Raw genomic sequence first — 3,136 nt, 5'->3', positions numbered from 1 at the left:
ACAGTTTATCATTTAAGAAACTCACTTGAAAGTTGCTGCATCATAAAACACACAATGGCTCAAAATACGTGTACAGGGAGGGAGACTACCAGGCCTGAGTGTGAGAGAGCATGCAGGAGAGAGTGAATGAGTGGGAGAGTTTGTGCACACACGCACGTTTGGGAACGCTGCAAATGGGGAGAGATGGTCAGCAAAGCGGTAAGGGCGATGTGAGTCTGCAAAGGGAAGGAGAGAGGCTGAAATGAGGATGAAATAGGAGTTGCAAAGGAAGAGAGCAGTTTTAAACGTTTCAACAAAATACTGAAGTAACTCAGAACCAGGAAACCCAAGGCAATGAATTAATTGAAAACGCATCTCGCTCAAGACTGCAGCAGTTCAACAGCTGCTCGATGGGCAAATAGATTTGTTGCCATTTTAGTGTACTCCATATCAATTGGATAATTCAATACTGTAAATGTTTTTTTAGGATTTGTATTTGCATGTTATAACTTGGCACAAAATGTAAATTTTTTGAGATGCAGTGACTGTGTTCAAGTCAAAAATGCAATTCATGAGGTCTGACCTCACCAGGACACAGTCTGTTCTGAGTGATGGCGTGTTAAAAAATAAATTGACCACTAACTTGTGCGACAAAAAAAGTAACCCCATACCATATAACAGGCTGTCAGAAGGAAAATTCAGCTTAAGTAGTTGGCAACTCCAGCATAGCATCAATGAATCACATACAAAAATGCAGCCCACGAAAACACTTGAGCAAGAGATAGATTTGACACAAATGATGGAAAAGAAAAAATAGTGCGTTAAATGGAGGAGTATTTAGTGTCATTGGGAGGTTTATATTGAATTTTCCATGAAGCGTCAGAAATGTTACTGCCATGTCTCATCTCTCTTGCACCAAGCAGCAAAAAAATGTTGTCTAATTGCAACATGTGTTGAGAAATTTAAAATTAGGTCCAATGAAAAACAATCATTTTCAAGTTTGTGAATGTGATACATTATAAATCACAGATATGAGAGGGATTGCAGTCATCTAGGTCGAGTATATAGAAGACAACTGTACACAAACTACACAAGTCTGCACAGATCAAAGTGTAATTTTATCATCAGAATTAGCCACACTACCTTTCTTTTGGGTCCATGAAGAATAAAGTTTAAACAAGGAAAATTAGGTGCAATATGCAAAATCTAAATATATAAATAACAAAATAAGCCATAATAACAAAGTAAAGCAGAATTTTAGAAACTGGAATGTTCTAGCAGATAAGAAAAATCTATTTCAACGCAAAATGGAAAGACACAAAACAGTTGGCCTGGATAGCCCAACATGAAGGCAGTAACACAATCAAGGGAATCAAATAACTTTGAACTGTGAACTAGCTACTTGTGAGCTGACCTCAAAGCCAATGAAATAATAATTAAGAGTTGTGAATTTGTGAAATAAACTACCAGCAATCACAACGAATGTTTAATCTTTTATAAATCATTCAACACAGAGAGATGGCACTGGAGAATGTCAACTTTATACACTATTCACTGGACTCCTGTCTTCCTATACTTGAGTACACATGGCAATAAAATTGAATTCTATTTCTAATCATGACTGATCTGAAAATCCTCAACTCCACTTTGTTCTCTTTACCCATAACCCTCTGTTCCTTTCCTGCTTAAAAATCTGTCCATCTCAGCCTTAAAAATACTCAATGATCCAGCACTTACAAATCTCAGTGGTAACAAATTCCATCGAATCATTACCCTCAGAAAATAAATTCCTCCTGATATGTCTCTTCAATGAGCAATCCCTTCTTCTGAAAGCGTCTCTGGTCCGAGACTCTCCAACAAGGGCAAACAACTTTTCTGCATTTATCCTGTCAAGACCCAAAAAATCTTTTTGTTTCTATATGGTTCTCTCTCATTCTTCTAAATTCCAATGAATACAGGCTCAATCTCTTCTTCTAAGTCAGTCCCAGGATCAATGAACCTTCTCTCATGGATTGCCTCCAATGCCCATACATTTTACCTGAAATAAGGGGAGCAAAACTTCGCAATATTCCTCAAAGAATTTAAAGAAATTTGTTCAGCATGATTTCCCTTACATGAAGTCATGCTGGCTATGTATTTCTTAATGCTCTGCTATTTCATCCCTTGTAATACACTCTTAACATGTGTTAAGCTAACAGACCTATTTTTGTTTCCTTCCCATTTTTAAATAAAGGTGCCACTTTGGTTATTACCCAATTCTCCAAGACATTTTCAGAAACATTCTTAGAAGATTATTAAGAGTGCATCAATCATTTCTGCAGCTGCTACTTTTTATCGTAAGATACAACCCATCACATAGGGAGGACTTTGTAGATCTTTAGCCCCATGAGTTATTACTTCTTGTGCTCCTTTTCTGCCTTGGATAATATTGTATTTTTGGAATGCTATTAGTTTCTTCTACTGTAAAAGACTAAGGTAAAGTAGTTATTAGATTCGTCTGCCGTTTCCTGGTAACCCATTATTATTTCCTTAGCCTTGTTCTCCAAAAGGCCTCGGTTAACATTGGCCTCTCTTTTCCTTCCGATATATTGAAAACAACTCTTTCTGTCAGTTTTGATATTACCTGCAAGTTTATTCTCAAAGTTTATCTTCTTCTTTATTGCTGGTTTTGGTCATCATTTGTTGGTTTTTAAAACTTTCTCAATCGTCTGCCCTTTCAGTAATCTTTGCCACAACATTTTTTTTCTTTTAATTTGATGAATAGATTATCTTGAACATTAATTTAACTTCTGAAAGAATTGATGAAAAGAGGTGTCAGCAAGCACTTTGTGTAGTGCTAAAATAGAAAAAAGTACCCCACAATTCAAAGAGCAATAACAGGTGGAAGAAGCCTGGAACTGATATTTTATGAATGCTCAAGATGCTAAACTCAGGATGAATGAGAGCTAAAGCAATTTAGAATTGTTAACTGAGAGCATTATTGAAATCATTGATTTGGAGGCTGTTAATGGTAGGAAAAAGTAGCAACATGACAAATAAAGGTCTGGAAAAGTAGGGATTGAGAAAATAAAACCAAGTCAGCTGACAATTCTGCTAATAAGGGATAGCAAAAGAGTCTGTCATGGAAGCAACAGAGATGGAGAATAAGAGCTGGGGT

The sequence above is a fragment of the Rhincodon typus genome, chromosome 24 (assembly GCF_021869965.1).
Source record: "Rhincodon typus isolate 14 chromosome 24, sRhiTyp1.1, whole genome shotgun sequence".
NCBI classification, from domain to species: Eukaryota; Metazoa; Chordata; class Chondrichthyes; order Orectolobiformes; family Rhincodontidae; genus Rhincodon; species Rhincodon typus.
The sequence above is the reverse complement of the archived record's forward strand: the minus strand, read 5'-3'. Positions refer to the sequence as shown.